Source organism: Scyliorhinus torazame, chromosome 6 (genome assembly GCF_047496885.1).
Source record: "Scyliorhinus torazame isolate Kashiwa2021f chromosome 6, sScyTor2.1, whole genome shotgun sequence".
In the NCBI taxonomy this organism is placed as follows: domain Eukaryota; kingdom Metazoa; phylum Chordata; class Chondrichthyes; order Carcharhiniformes; family Scyliorhinidae; genus Scyliorhinus; species Scyliorhinus torazame.
Genome location: NC_092712.1, coordinates 201,672,353 through 201,688,595, shown reverse-complemented (window position 1 = coordinate 201,688,595; position 16,243 = coordinate 201,672,353). Strand labels below are relative to the sequence as shown.

The 16,243-nt window shown below is 45.7% G+C and overlaps 1 protein-coding gene across 7 annotated transcripts in view; it reads left to right on the top strand.

The window, feature by feature from the left end:
• Positions 1-16,243, top strand: part of LOC140425229 (zinc finger protein 385D-like) — a 1,050,252-nt gene that overhangs the window by 472,649 nt on the left and 561,360 nt on the right. Inside the window, exon 1 of one of the 7 annotated variants that reach the window (XM_072509305.1) lies at positions 14,680-14,815. The exons of the other annotated variants lie outside the window; for them this stretch is intronic. The gene's annotated coding sequence lies outside the window, so the exon portion shown is untranslated. Of the gene's footprint in view, positions 1-14,679; positions 14,816-16,243 lie in introns of those variants that run through there. 7 annotated transcript variants of the gene reach the window in all.

Sequence of the window (16,243 nt, the reverse complement as noted above, 5' to 3'; positions counted from 1 at the left end):
ACAGTGAAATAGTTCCAAGTCAAGTTGGTGTGTGGCTTGGATGAGAAATTGCAGGTGGTGGGGTGTTCCCATGTGTCTGCCGCCCTTGAGGTTCTAGCTGGTAGAGGTCACGGGTTTGGAAGGTGCTGCCTCAGGAGCCTTGGTGAGTTGCTGCAGTTTATCTTATAGATAGTACACACTGCTGACACTGTGCATTGGTGATGGAGGGAGTGGATGTTGGAAGTGGTGGATGAGGTGTGACTCGAGGGGGTGCTTTGTCCAGGATGCTGTCAAGCGTTTTGAGTGTTGATGGAGGTTACTCACTGCAGGATTCCTAACATCTGACCTGCAATTGTAGTCACAGTATTTATATGACTAGTCCACCTCAGGTCCTGGTCAAAAGTAACTCTCAGGATATTGAGGAGTGGGAGATTCAGTGATGATCGTGCCATTAAATGCCAAAGGAAGGATTCTCTCTTATTAAAGATGGTCATTGCCTGACACACGTGTGGCACAAATGTTACCTGCCAATTTTCATCCAAAGCCTGGATATTGTCCTGGTTTTGCTGCATTTGAACATGGTCTGTTTCAGTATCTGAGAAGTTGTGAATGCTACTGAACATTGTAAGGTCATCAGTGAACATTCCCACTTCTGATTTTATGATGGGAGAAAGGTCATTGATGAAGCAGCTGTAGATGGTTGGGCCGAGGACACTATCCTGAGGGACTCCTGCAATAATGTCCTGTGACTGAGATAATTGTATTCCAACAACAATCGTGTGTATTCATTGTATTTTTAGCATTTCCTCACAAGCAGCCTTGTAGCTGGGCAGGGGCATTTAAAGATGATTGCTCATTGTCGAAAATATCTGTTTACGTGTAAAGTCCTCCAGCCATTTAAAATTGAAAAATATTGGACTGCAGCTATCAGAGGAAAACAAACTCGCCCTGGCAGAATGTATTGATTGATAAACCATCTGATGTAGCTTAGATGAAACTGTTAATATCTGTTCCTTGAGTTTCAATAGACTTAATTGTTTACATTTCCCAAAGGCTGTTATTACATCTGATCCCATTATGAATGCTGGGCTGAGTTTCAGTAGGGCTAAAACTATTAATCCTGAGAGGAGGTGCTGAGTTCACATTATAATTGGACGTTATAAGAGCCAGTTAAATGATTTACTATTTTTGATGTGGTTTTTATAACAGATTTACCATGAATGAGAGCTTTCTTTTTTATATCAGAGAGAGCTCTATTCGATCGTCAAAGTTTTTTTTATTCATCATTACATGGCTCCTGAGGTCTGCCCATCGTGGATACTGGATGAGTGGCATTGAGTGGGCATGAAGGTGCAAAGTTGCATGAAAGGGACATAGACATGTCAGGTGACTCGGAGGCATGAAGGAGGTTGGGTGGCGGGGTGGGGACAGAGGAGCAAGGGCTAGAAGGCCTAACAATCTTATATAAAACTGACCCAAAGTCACAGGGAACTGAGGCTGGCCTTCTAACCAGCATAGTGGAGAGTTTAAAAGTGATACTGGAGAAATACAGCTGATTGTCATTAGGTTACTGTGAAAACTGACTCCACTGCTGTGGATAAAGTTGCCGTGGGGTATCATGCAAATGATGAGGAGGAGGGGGACAAGGATGGATCCTCAGCAAACTTCGGAAATAATGATGTAAGAGAATGAAGAGAAGCCATTCTGCAAATGCACTGTATAATTGGGCAGAGTAGAATCAAGTGATATCCCACTGAGCTGGAGGCATTGGAGGAAGATGGCATGGTTAACCGTGTCAAATACGAAAACAAGAATGGATAGGGCGATTGGAAATCCCGATAACTGTGACCAAGCCACAGTAGATTTGCTGATTTGAATGAATGAATGAATGAATGGAAAATTTTTGAGTTCCATTTCAGGCATATGAGTTTTCCTGTTCCATTTTCCTCTCTGTGCTTTGCTTTGCCCAGATAGAAAAGGTAAAAACTTACTTCACTGTATCAGATCTGACAGATGGCTGGAAGCATTTTTTGCAATTATCCCAAATGTGTGTGCTAAAACTTGGATCTGAACAGCTAATGTTAGGTATTCATAAAGAGCAACAAATGGTAATTTAATAAGGTAGGAACATCAAAAATGAGGATCTAGGCAGGTTAGACTGTTACTAGATTTATTTAGGATGCATGAACACAAATAATTGAGCTTGGGCAGTCAACAGAATCTCCTGAAAGTATTTTTGAAAATCTTTGCAGCCATCATCTCAATATCTCCACTAACCTGGGGACCTATGACTGGAAATAATGTTTCAAGACATTAAAACGTTTACAAGCAAATGATAAAACATTGTCGGAAGTTTCCAGCTGGTTGCAATAATTGCTGGCTACACAGTCTGCAAGTACTTAGCTCACTGCCATTGCTTAAAATTAGAGTTTGGATAAAATTGCCAGTAAGCGGGTCTTACTGATTGTACAAGCAGCTGTTACAGTTAACCAGCTGGAAACTTCCATCACTCTTTTGCAGACTGGAAAAGACAGAGTACTGCATTTTAAACACACAGCTGATTAAAGTGAAAAGTTTCATCGTATAACACCCTTGCCATTATAAAACAACACATTTATTGTCTCATTTAACATGAAGAATGCCAAGGAATATCTGCTGAATGTATCATTCTTTTAAATGCATATGGCATGCTTCAGGTGTCATAATGTCCAATGTGCAAATGTCTGTGTTGTATGTCAGAGCAAGAGAAATCAAGCAAAGCATTTCCAATCTACTAGAAACATTTGTAATTGACTTCAGGTCGGATTTTTTTCCAAAGAAAGTGTTTAAAAAGGGTTTCCGCGGAATGGCAATTAGAGTCAGATGCACTCCGCTCCTAGTTTCCTACCTTGGAATCTAGCCAATCCTTACTCACCAACCTCCTTCCTCAGGCCAGATGAGAACTATGTAGAGCAGCGCGATCGTGAAACCTTTAGCCGAGGGCTGCAGAATCAGGCCTAGGGCAGTTGCGCCCCTTTTTTTAGGGCACTTGCTGCCGTAAAGCAGATAAGTTTTAAGGTCCTGCCATTTTCATGCCAGGGAGAAGGTAGGTTTGTAATGTGAATTGGTAGGATGGTGGGGGGGGGGGGGGGGGGGGGGTTCGGAGTGGATATAGTCAAGGGCAGGTGTACTCGAGGTAGAGAGTGTAGTTGGGGGGTCCTTTGCAAGTGGGTTAGGGATTTGCCATGAAGAGGGGTTGTTGTGGGGTGGTCGAGCGATTTTGGGGTCTGGTCGGGTGGTGGGAGGTAGTTGATGGGGTGGGCAGGAGGAGATATAGTTGCTGGGTGGGGGAGTAGTCAGGGGTCCTGTGGGGAGGTTGGGGCGCAGGGGTCAGTCAGTACTATAAGAACAAAGAACAAAGAACAAAGAAATGTACAGCACAGGAACAGGCCCTTCGGCCCTCCAAGCCCGTGCCGACCATACTGCCCGACTAAACTACAATCTTCTACACTTCCTGGGTCCGTATCCTTCTATTCCCATCCTAGTCATATATTTGTCAAGATGCCCCTTAAATGTCCCTATCGTCCCTGCCTCCACTACCTCCTCCGGTAGTGAGTTCCAGGCACCCACTACCCTCTGCGTAAAAAACTTGCCTCGTACATCTACTCTAAACTTTGCCCCTCTCACCTTAAACCTATGCCCCCTAGTAATTGACCCCTCTACCCTGGGGAAAAGCCTCTGACTATCCACTCTGTCTATGCCCCTCATAATTTTGTATACCTCTATCAGGTCGCCCCTCAACCTCCTTCGTTCCAGTGAGAACAAACCGAGTTTATTCAATCGCTCCTCATAGCTTATGCCCTCCATACCAGGCAACATTCTGGTAAATCTCTTCTGCACCCTCTCTAAAGCCTCCACATCCTTCTGGTAGTGTGGCGACCAGAATTGAACACTATACTCCAAGTGTGGCCTAACTAAGGTTCTATACAGCTGCAACATGACTTGCCAATTCTTATACTCAATGCCCCGGCCAATGAAGGCAAGCATGCCGTATGCCTTCTTGACAACCTTCTCCACCTGTGTAGACCCTTTCAGTGATCTGTGGACCTGTACTCCTAGATCTCTTTGACTTTCAATACTCTTGAGGGTTCTACCATTCACTGTATATTCCCTACCTGCATTAGCCCTTCCAAAATGCATTACCTCACATTTGTCCAGGTTAAACTCCATCTGCCATCTCTCCGCCCAAGTCTCCAGACAATCTAAATCCTGCTGTATCCTCAGACAGTCCTCATCGCTATCCGCAATTCCACCAACCTTTGTATCGTCTGCAAACTTACTAATCAGACCAGTTACATTTTCCTCCAAATCATTTATATATACTACAAAGAGCAAAGGTCCCAGCACTGATCCCTGTGGAACACCACTGGTCACAGCCCTCCAATTAGAAAAGCATCCCTCCATTGCTACCCTCTGCCTTCTATGGCCTAGCCAGTTCTGTATCCACCTTGCCAGTTCACCCCTGATCCCGTGTGACTTCACCTTTTGTACTAGTCTACCATGAGGGACCTTGTCAAAGTTGCCTAGATGCTAGAAGTGCTTTTAATTCTTCTAAGCTTTTCCGGGTAACTATTCCTATGAGGCAGTCGGAACCATGTGAAACTTGTAATTTAAATTGCATTTTCAGATAGTTCTCACTGCAGGGCGATGCCCATCAGGATTTCAACTTCCAGTTTATGCCGTGCAAGCCTTACCTTGGACCCGACAGGGTGCACAGCTACCCACTAGATACACTGCATAGAACGCGGAGATTTCTAATACCAATAGAACATAGAGTGCAGAAGGAGGCCCTTCGGCCCATCGAGTCTGCACCGACTCACTTAAGCCCTCACTTCCACCCTATCCCGGTAACCCAATAATCCTCCGAACCCTTTTGGACACTAAGGGCAATTTAGCATGGCCAATCCACCTAACCTGTACGTCTTTGGACTGTGGGAGGAAACCGGAGTTCCCGGAGCAGACACGGGGAGAATGTGCAGACTCCGCACAGACAGTGACCCTGTGGGGAATCGAACCTGGGACCCTGGTGCTGTGAAGCCACAGTGCTATCCACTTGTGCTACCGTGCTGCCCTCAATAGTCTATAATTAATCTGAGGAAGGCACAGCAATTACACCTTGTTTTCTTAAAGGGGTCCACAAGTTTCATATTGAGCTTGTCAAGTTCTGCAAGGATTTTGCTCTAACTCGAGTGAAAGATCAACAGCACCCTCAGGAACAGCCACTTAAGCTATTTCCCTCAGAGAAGTAGAGCAGGGGACTGGTACAAAAGTTTGCATGTTATTATTCTCCTATCCTTATAAAACAACTGGCACAAAATTGGAATCAGTTTTTGCTTTGGCAAAAGGGTCAGCTGGACTCGGAACGTTAGCTCTTTTCTCACTATTCAAACATTGTACAATTGTCGCGTTAACAACCCAAAAAAAAATCAGAGGTATAGAAAAATACACAATGATATTTACATCCAAATCCCCCCCCCCCCCCATACCCTTCTAACCACACCCTGAAACCCTATCTCGCCCCCCCCCCCAACAGCTGATGGTAAGAGTCAATGAGGACATGCTGAATTTCCTTAGTTTCCTGAGGAAGGAGAGGCATTGTTGTGGTTTCTTGGTCATAGCACCGACATGGGTGGACCAGGACAGATTGTTGGTGATGTGCACACCTAGGAATTTGAAGCTGTCAACCATCTCACCTCAGCACTATTGATGCTGACAGGGGTGTGTATGATACTTTGCTTCCGGAAGTCAATTACCAGCTCTTTAGTTTTGCTGACATTGAGGGAGAGATTGTTGTTGTTACACCACTCCACTAGGTTCTCTATCTCCCTCCTGTATTCTGACTCATCGTTTGTTCAAGGTCTGACCCACTATGGTCGTGTCGTCACCACACCTGTAGATGGAGTTGGAGCCAAATTTTGCAATGCAGTCGTGTGTGCATAGCGAGTATAGTAGGGGGCTAAGTACGCAACCTTGCGGGGCCCTATTGAGGACAATTGCGGAGGAGGTGTTGTTTTTATCCTTACTGATTGTGGTCTATGGGTCAGATCCAGTTGCAGAGTGAGGAGCTAAGTCCTAAGTTTTGGAGCTTTGATATGTCCTTGGCTGGGAATTATGGAGTTGAAGGTGGAGCTGCAGTCAATAAATAGGAATCAGATGTAGGAGCCCGTGTCATCGAGATGCTCCAGGGATGAGTGTAGGGCCAGGGAGATGGCGTCTGCTGTGGAGCGGTTGCAGGGGTATGCGAATTGCAGTGGATCTAGGCATTCTGGCACTGTGGAGTTGATATGCCTCATGACCAACCTCTCAAAGTACTTCATTCCGATTGATGTCAAGGCCGCCAGACAATAGTCATTAAGACACGTTGCCTGGTTCTTCTTGGGCACCGGTATGATGGTGGTCTTCTTCAAGCAGGTGAGGACTTTGGAATGGAGTAAGGAGAGGCTGAAGTTGACTGCAAACACATCTGTCAGCTGACCTGCGCAGGATCTGAGTGCACAACCAAGGACCCCGGCTGGACCCCGTCGCATTCCAAGGTTTCACTTTCAAGAAGGTCAATCTGACTTTGAAAGCTGTGACGGTGGGTATGAGTATGTCCGGGGCTGCTGGGGTAATCAACAACGGTTTAATGGTTTCCTGCTCGATCTGAGCATACAATGCATTGAGTTCATTGGGGAGGGGTGCGGTGCTGCCAGAGATTTTGCTCGGCTTCGCTTTGTAGCTGGTTATGTTGTTTAAGCCTTGCCACAACCAACGAGAGTCTGTACGCTAGTCTGTGACTCTAGCTTGGCCTGATGTTGTCTCTTGGCTTCCCTGATGGCTTTGTGGTGGTCGTAACCGGATTTTGAGTGTAGGTCAGTGTCGACTGACTTAAACGCCTCAGACCTGGCCTTCAGTAGGGAGTCAATCTCCCCATTAAGCCATAGTTTCCGGTTGGGGAACGTACGTACTACTTTCTTTGACACGCAGTCATCTACACATTTGCTGATAAAGTCTGTGACAATGGTGTCATACTCATTTCGGTTGGTCGCTGAGTTCTTAAATATGGACCATACTTTTGAACATTAACAGGAAACAGGTAATCCTTCAAAGACTGGAAACATAAAAGCACCTATTTCCCCCATAATTCTGAACTCTATTAAGACCGCTCCATTTTGCAAACAACCTTAAACCTATTGATCAAATCTAGCCAGTGACTACCATATTGTACAGCTTAAGTGACCAGGATTTGGGAATGGTCTTCGGTCCAGAAAAGGAAATTATCTTTTGCACAAACTGAATTTTTGCCCTCAGAGCTTCATCTCTAACTGAGCTGTTTCCTGAGATAGTGGCCCCTCTCTATCTCTTGCTTTTGCTTCTTCAACATCTCCTCTGTGATTAGCCTGCTTCCTGGCTCACAGCTCTCTAACTACTAAATGTATCAATTGCAAAGAACACCCTGTTCCCTATTCTTTCCTGCCCCTTCCTTTCTCTTACTGCCCACACCTGGTTTACAAAATACATGACAATTTGATTTTATTTATGCAAAAAAAAACATTCAATTTAATAGCATCCTACCATTTTGTGACACCATTTACCTGCATAAACTAATTTCTACAGAATTCAGCATGGATAAGATAAAGGCATGTTTATTTTTTATTAATTGTATATTGTAAAGTAACAAGTGTTCAGGGAGTACAAAGCATGAATTGAACCTCACAGATTTTCTCTCAGTCATAAAGCTTTGTGTTTTACTGTTACAGTTGACAGTCATCTGATCTGCTCAATTATATTATTGCCGTCACCTTACTGCCAGCCATCTGTTATCCTTCAGGGAATTGTGTGAGCAGTACCATGTTAGCAGTGAATCCGGATTAGCATTTCCACCTTGAATAGCTGTTAGTAACCCTTTCACTGGAGTAAAGCTTTGTACAATTATACAGTTGGAATGATGCTTCCCATTTTTCATTCAAAAACAAAAAAAAATGTGGCCAATATAATAAATTAATAGCACCAGTAGTGATGCCTTTGATTATACATGTGACAGTTTCTATTGTGCTACTATCACTGGTCTTTAACTATTATTCAATGTTATGTTTTGAAAAGTTAATTCATGGGGTTGACAGCACTTATTGTTCATTCCTAATTATCCGAGAGAAGGTAGTGGTGAGCTGCCTTCTTGAGCTGTTACAGTCTCTGAAGTGTAGGTACACCCACAGTGGTGTTAGTAAGGGAGCTCCAGGATTTCGATTCAGCGACAGTAAAGAAACAGGGTGGCATAGAGTCATAGATGTTTACAGCATGGAAACAGGTCCCTTGGCCCAGCTTGTCCATGCCACCCAGTTTCTATCACTAAGCTAGGCTCACTTGCCCACATTTGGCCCATATCCCTCTATACCCACCCTGCCCATGTAACTGTCTAACTGTTTTTTAAAGGATAAAATTGTACCCGCATCTGCCACTGCCTCTGGCCTCTCGTTCCAGATGCTCACCACCGTGTGTGAAGAAATGTACCCTCTGGTCTCTTTTATATTTGTCCCCTCTCACCTTAAACCTATGCCCTCTAGTTCTAGACTCTTCTACCTTTGGAAAAAGATGTTGACTATCTACCTTATCTATGCCCCTCATTATTTTATAGGCCTCTATAAGATCACCCCTAAGCCTCCTACATTCCTGGGAAAAATGTCAAGCCAATTTTGAATGCAATTGGAGACCTCACCCTGGATTCCGTGAGATTTAACCTTTTGCAACAACCTACCATGCGGTCCCTTGTCAAAGGCCTTGCTAAAGTCCATGTAGACAATATCGAGCACACTGCCCTCCTCTACCTTCTTGGGGGTTGGATAGGGTGGACAGTGAGAGCCTTCTCCCGCGGATGGAAATGGCTGGCACGAGGGGACATAACTTTAAACTGAGGGGTAATAGATATAGGACAGAGGTCAGAGGTAGGTTCTTTACGCAAAGAGTAGTGAGGCCGTGGAATGCCCTACCTGCTACAGTAGTGAACTCGCCAACATTGAGGGCATTTAAAAGTTTATTGGATAAACATATGGATGATAATGGCATAGCGTAGGTTAGATGGCTTTTGTTTCGGTGCAACATCGTGGGCCGAAGGGCCTGTACTGCGCTGTATTGTTCTATGATCTATGTTACCCCTTCAAAAAACAAATCAAATTCGTGAGACATTACTTTCCCCTTACAAAGCCATGCTGACTTTCCCTAATCAGCCCTTGCCTATCTAAATGCCTGTAGACCCTGTCCCTCAGAATACCTTCTAACAATTTATCCACTACAGAAGTAAGGTTAACCGGTCTGTAGTTCCCAAGCTTATCCATACAGCCCTTCTTAAACAAGGACACAACATTTGATACCTTCCAATCTTCAGGCACCTCTCCTATGGCTGTCAATGATTCACATATCTCAGCTAGGGGGCTGGCAATTTCCTCACTAGCCTCCCATAACGTCCTGGGATACATTTCATCAGGTCCTGGGGATTTCTCTCTTGATGCGCTTTAATACCTCCACCACCTCCTTCTCTGTAATATGTACACTCCTCAAGACATCGCTTTTTATTTCCCCAATTTCCCTAACATTCGTGCCTTTCTCATCAGTAAATACTGACGAGAGATATTCATTTAGGACCTCTCCCACCCCTTGTGGATCGGCACATAGGTGACATTGTTTATCCTTCAGAGGCCAGACTCTGCCTAGTCACCCTTTTACCCTTCATGTATCTGTAAAAGCTCTTTGGATTTTCCGTTGTCCTATCTGCCAAGACAATCTCATGTCCCCTTTTTGCCCTCCTGATTTCTCTCTTAACTCTACTCTTCAAGGGATCCATTTGATCCCAGATGCCTACGCATTCATATGTCTCCTTCTTCCTTTTGACCATGGCCTCAATATCCCGAGTCATCCAGGGTTCCCTCCTTCTACCAGCCTTACCCTTCACTCTACGAGGAATGTGCTCACCCTGAACCCCAGTTAACACCTTTTCGAAAGATTCCCACTTACCAGCTGTCCCCTTGCCTGCAAATAGGCACCCCCTATCAACTTTTGAAAGTTCGAGCCGAATACCCTTGAAATTGGCCTTGCCCCAATTAAAATTTTTTACTTTTGGCCCAGAACTATCATTTTCCATAGCTATCTTAAAATTAATGCAATTATGGTCACTGGTCCCAAAGTGATTTCTCACTAACACTTCCGTCATCTGCCCTTCCTTATTCCCCAAGGGGAGGTCAAGTTTTGCCCCCTCTCTGGTCGGGCCATCCACATATTGAATGAGGAATTCTTCCTGAATACACTCGACAAATTTCTCTCCATCCAAACTCCTAGTGCTGTGGCTGTCCCAGTTAATGTTGGGAAAGTTAAAGCTCCCAATTATTACCACCCTATTTTTCTGGCAGCTATCTGTAATCTCTTTACATATTTGCTCCTCAATATCCCGCTGACTATTTGGGGGCCTATAGTACTGTCCTATCAAAGTGATCTCACCCTTCTTATTTTTTAGTTCTACCCATATAGATTCAGTGGGCAAACCCTTGGATATATCCTCTCTTTGTACTGCCGTGATACTGTCCCGAATCAAAGCCGCAACTCCCCCTCCTCTCTTACCTTCTGTTATATCTTTCCTACAGCATTTGTACCCCTGAACATTGAGCTGCCAGTCCTGCCCCTCCTTTAGCCAAGTTTCCAATCCCATGTTCCTATCCATGCCCTGAGTTCATCTGCCTTGCCCGTTAGGTCTCTTGCATTGAAATAAACACAGTTCAATCAGTGATATATTTCCAAGTCAGGATGGTGAGTGGTTTGCATGGGAACTTGCAGGTGGTTGTGTTCCCAAGCTTTTGTCCTTCTCGATGGTAGCAGTCATGGGTTTGGAAGGAGCTATTGAAAGAGCCATGGTTGATTCCTACAGTGCACCTTGTGGGTGGTAAACACTGCTGCCGCTGTGCATTGGTGGTTGAGGGAGAGAAGTTTTGTGGATGAGGTGCCAATCAAGCGAGATGCTTTGTTCTGGATGGTGTGGAGCATCTGGGATGTTGTTGGAGCTGCACTCATCCAGGCAAGTGGATGGTGCCTTGTAGATGGTGAGCAGGCATTGGGGAGTCAGGAAATGAGTTACTCGCCACAGAATTCCTGGTCTCTGATGTGCTCTTGGTAGTCACAGTATTTATATGGCTAGCCCAGTTGAGTTCTGATCAATGATAACCCGCAGGATGTTGATGGAGGAGATTCAGAGTTGGTACCACCATTGAACGTCAAGGGTAATAGTTCAATTCTCTCTTGTTGGATATGGTTATTGACTGACACTTGTGTGGCACAAATTTTCTTGCCACTTGTTAGCCCAAGCCTGGATATTGTCCATGCCTTGCTGCATTTGGACATGGACTGCTTCAGTATCTGAAGAGTTGTCAATAATATTGTGCAATCGTCAATGAACATCAGGGGCGGGATTCTCCGACCCCCCGCCAGGTCGGAGAATCGCCGGGGGGCGGCGTGAATACCGCCCCCGCCGGCCGCCAAATTCTCCGGGACCGAAAATTCAGCGGGGGCGGGAATCGCGCCACGCCGGTCGGCGGGCCAACCCCGGCGATTCTCCGGCCGGCGATGGGCCAAAGGCCCGCTGCTGTCATGCCAGTCCCGCCGGCATGAATCAAACCACCTACCTTACCGACGGGACTGGCGGCGCGGGCGGGCTCCTGGGTCCTGGGGGGGGGCGCGGGGCGATCTGGCCCCGGGGGGTGCCCCTACGGTGGCCTGGCCCGCGATCGGGGCCCACCGATCCGCGGGTGGGCCTGTGCCATGGGGGCACTCTTTTCCTTCCGCCTCGGCCATAGCCTCCGCGATGGGCGATGTGGAAGTGCCCCCCCCCCCCGCGCATGTTCGGGGATGACATCAGCAGCCGCTGACGCTACTGCGCATGCGCGGACTTCCGCTGGCCGGCGGAGTCTCTTTGGCCCCGGCAGGCGTGGCGTCAGAGGCCTTTCCCGCCAGCCGGCGGCGCGCCAACCACTCCGGCGCGGGCCTAGCCCCTCAAGGTGAGGGCTTGGCCACTAAAGGTGTGGAGAAATCGGCACCTTTGGGGCGGCCCAATGCCGGAGTGGTTCCAGCCACTCCATCCCGCCGGGACCCCCCGTCCCGTCGGCTAGGGGAGAATCCCGGCCCAGATTTCAGACCTTATGATGAAGGGAAGGACGTTGATGAATCAGCTGTAGATGGTTGGACCTCGGACACTACCCTGAGGAACTCCTGCAGGCATGTCCTGGGACTGAGGTGACTGACCTCCACTAAGCACAACCAGCAGAGAGTTTTCCCGCAAAATTTCCCATTGACTCTCATTTTGTTAGGTCTCCTTGATGCCACCCAATCAATGCTTCCTTGATGTCAAGGATGGTCACTCTCGCCTCAACTCATGGCACAGTTTGCTGATCTTTGCAGTGGACTTTCATTGGAGTTCCATGTCATCAGTTCCTTTTGCAACCCTTATGATCTGGAGTCTTCCTTTTCCAACAGATGTCCAGTTAAATTAAACCTTGAACAGAGAGGCCTTAATCTATGCACCATGTAATTGAAATGCGATGCACTATCATGTAATATTCTTTATTCTGTGCAAAATTTGAATTGCAAAGCATTATGTTGAGACAAAGGAATATTTGAGCCTGAATTGTATTATTTGGGATCTTCCCAAAGGTCTGAGATTAGGTAGGAAACCCTTGTAAGTTGGGTGGGACATACCCACTGGGATCAGGTGTTCTTTGGACACTTATGTGGCCTCCATTGCACCCTCCTGTGATTGAGGTCACTGCTGAGGGAAGTCGCACCTGCAGAAAGCAGCTGATCAATCAGAAGAAAACAGCTCATCATTGCTGCCACTGCCAGTGGGAACAATGGCTGCTGCCAGCACTGCATCCACCAGAGGTCCAGGGTCATCATGGCACCTCAGACTAGAGGTGATTGAGGGTGAGATGGGGGACATGGAAAACAGGAGTTGGGTGTCAGTGGAAAGGGTAAGTGGGTGGCTTTCAGCGACCAACCCCTTGTCTGAAGCTGGGTCCCTCGATTTGGGGCAGCATGCCTGACAATGCGGGACCCCTCTTGGGAGGCCACGGTTAAACCCAATAATGTTTGCTGGGCAGCTGTTCAAGGGCATAGGATAGCTATGTGTCTTCCATTTACCCTCTGAGTCACCACCAAATTGCAGTGGGCTCAGGGATATTGAGTGTCAACTGGCTCATTAATGACATCCTGCCATGGTGGTCGGGAATCCTACAAGCAACTAATATCCACCTCTTTGAGGGAATCCTGCCAGGAGTTGGGATTCGTGAATTCGCCTAGCTACAGTAGAAAAAAACGTCTTTTTTCACGAAGCCTTCACCATTCAAACCAATCACGTAACTTACAAACTATTCCTTTATTTGGAATTGGACAAGTGCACTAATCTTTTGAACTGTATTTTTCCGAGTGCAAGTGACAGTGGTGAGTGTGTGATGAAGTGTTACATTTCTGGGCTAAACACATGAATAAATAAATTCTTTATTTCTAGCCGCGAAGAAATATCCCGTGGTGGTTCCTTCTGCCCTCTGCCCTAATCGGGGAATTTCCTGCAACTACTCTGTGACATCCTTGACCCTGGCACCAGGGAGGTAACAGAAAATCCTGGAGTCATGTCTAAGGCCACAGAAACACCTGTCTATACCCCTCACAAAATAATCCCCAATCACTAATACCTTTTCATTCCTTTTCTTCCCCTGCCTGTATAGCCAAGTGCTTGTGGCTCTGATGACACTCCTCTGAGGAACCAGCATCCAAAATGGAAAACTAATTTCTGAGTGGGACTCCAGGGGCTCCTGCATTTCCTGCCCAATTCTCTTGGACGGTTTGGTGGTCAGCCATTCCCTCTCTTCTTCCAGGCCCTTAAGCTGCGGTGTAACCACCTCTCTGAATGTGCCATTCACCTAGCACTCAGCCTCGCGGATGCACCACACTGACTCCAGCCGCTGCTCAAGCTCTGAAACCCAGAGCTCAGGTTTCTGCAGCTGGCAGCACTTCCTGCACATATAGTCGAGCAGGATACTGGTCCATGACTTTGCAAATAGAGCAGTACAGGCAACTGAGCTGCACTGCATGTCTTAACTTTACTTCTCTTGCATTGACTCTATTTCATTTTGGATTACTTGTATTACCGTATTATTTTAATGACCCTAACCTTCACTTATTCCAGGGGCTACTTTCTAATTCAATGCCATCCTATACTGAACACTTGCCGGCCAATAATCCTGTGATGTCACAGGAATCCTAAGATTCCTGTGACGTCGCTGTAATTTCTTTTCCCGCTGCTGCTTCACCGCAGCTGAAATACACACCAAACAAGCAGCCTCCTCTTCTGCAGCAGGGCAAGACCACTTTCAGAGGGATGAAAAAGTTAGAAAGCAAAAAAACACTGCTTTCCCCTCTGCACCAAATTCCCAAAGATACTCACTCAGGATGAAGTCTCCTTCACTGATCATGTGCCACTTACTGATCAACAAATGTGAGGAGTCACAGACTTCTTCATTTAGTTGTAAACTTAAACTCCCCCCCCCCAAGGGAGTCAAATATCTATAGAATATAAATTTATCGGTTATATATGGTGAGATTTGAATTTATGACCCAGAGCAATGGCCCGGGCCTCTGGAATACTCGTCAAGTAACATTACCACTGCACCAGCAGCTCACTGGCTGCAGGGAATATCAGCAAAGCAACAAACTTGCCTGCATTCATGAAAACGGTTCTAATTCCATGCACTTTCACTTAGATCTCATGGTCTTGTTGATTCTGCAGGTAAATTCTATCAATTCTATTGCTTTCTGGCAGTTAATGACTAGACAAAACAAAAGGATAGAATTGGTCTTTTGGAGCATGAATTCTAGTAATGATAGCTCACTGTTAAATCTACATATTATATACTACATGTCTTAAAACAATATTTATTTGGCACGCATTACCAAGTGTAAGTGTAGCAGGTCAAGCAATACTTCATAGTGCATTCAAATGCTTCAGCACAAAGATTTCATTAGAGGAGAATTGCAAGGAGAAAATGATAAAGATACTTACTAGCTTCAAATCTTGCGTTCTTTAACCTTTTTAATTATTTGCTGAATCTGGTTCACGCTCTTCCATTTTTGGAAGAGAAATTCATTCCTTCCTCCCAGCTGCTTACTCAAGCGAAAGAATGAAAGAGGGAAAAATGTGCATTCAGATATCATCATTGGCCATAGCAAAGCAGTTTCCAGTCAATGAAGTACTTTAGAAATGTAGTTAATCTGGTAAATTAGGAAATGCAGAATTCAATTTGTGCACAGTAAGATCCCACAAACAGCAATGTGATAGTGGCCAGATAATCTTTTTGTTTGTAATTTTGATTGAGGGACAATATCGGTTAAGACAGCAGGGATAACTCTCCTGCTGTTCTGCAGCACAGTTTTGAAGGATCTCTTACATCTACCTGAGAGGGCAGACAGGCAAGGCCTTGATTGAACATATCACCCAAACAACAGCACCTCCAATTATGTGGCATTCCTCAGTACTGCACTCGCATGCCAGCCTAGATTGCGACTTGTCGACATAAGGAGATACCAGAGATTGTCGACACCAGAGTGCGACTTGAACCCACAGCACAACCTTCTGAGGCGAGCATGCTACAAACTGAGCTGCAGCCAGCACTGAACCTTAGTTGGCCCTTTATGACTGAGTGCACTACATATTTCGCTGAGCAGTAGCGTTTTTGCCTCTGAGTTCAATTATCGTAGATTTACATCTCACTCAGGCTGTGAGTTAATGACCTGACATTTTAGTGCAGTAATGAGGGGGCATTGCATTATCAGAGATGCTGTTTTTAAAGAAACATTAAACTGAGACTGCAACATTTGCTTGAAAACCTCCTGTACTTTTGGCGTAATGTGTGCCATTTATGGACACTGTGCTACTCATGCACACTTCTGATGTTGGTCATGCTGGATGCCATATATTGGTGAGGGTGCTGTGACCTTGCATCAGAAGTGTGCAGAGTAGATTGTGTATTGTACCAAAGAACTGGAGAATGGCTAACATTGTCCCGTTAGTTAAAAAGGGAGAAATAGATAGAAAAGCAATTACAAGCTAGTAAGCCGAACGTCAGTGGTGGGAAAATTGTTGGAAAATGTTCTGAGGAGCAGGATAAATTTTCATTTAGAAAGACACAGTTTAATCAAAGATAGTCAGCACTGATTT